Below are 233 nucleotides of genomic sequence, written 5' to 3'. Positions count from 1 at the left end.
AAGAGTGTGTGTGTGTGAGTGAGAGTGTGAGGGTGTGTGTGAGAGAGTGTGTGTGCGTGTGAGAGAGAGAGTGTGAGTGTGTGTGTGTGTGAGAGAGAGAGTCAGTGTGTGTGTGAGAGAGAGTGTGCGTGTGTGTGTGTGTGAGAGAGTATGTGTGTGTGAGAGAGTGTGTGTGTGAGAGTGAGAGTGTGTGTGTGTGAGAGTGAGAGAGTGTGTGTGTGAGAGTGAGAGAG

This window comes from Rhincodon typus, unplaced genomic scaffold (assembly GCF_021869965.1).
Source record: "Rhincodon typus isolate 14 unplaced genomic scaffold, sRhiTyp1.1 hic_rhity00000579, whole genome shotgun sequence".
NCBI lineage: Eukaryota > Metazoa > Chordata > Chondrichthyes > Orectolobiformes > Rhincodontidae > Rhincodon > Rhincodon typus.
The sequence above is the reverse complement of the archived record's forward strand: the minus strand, read 5'-3'. Positions refer to the sequence as shown.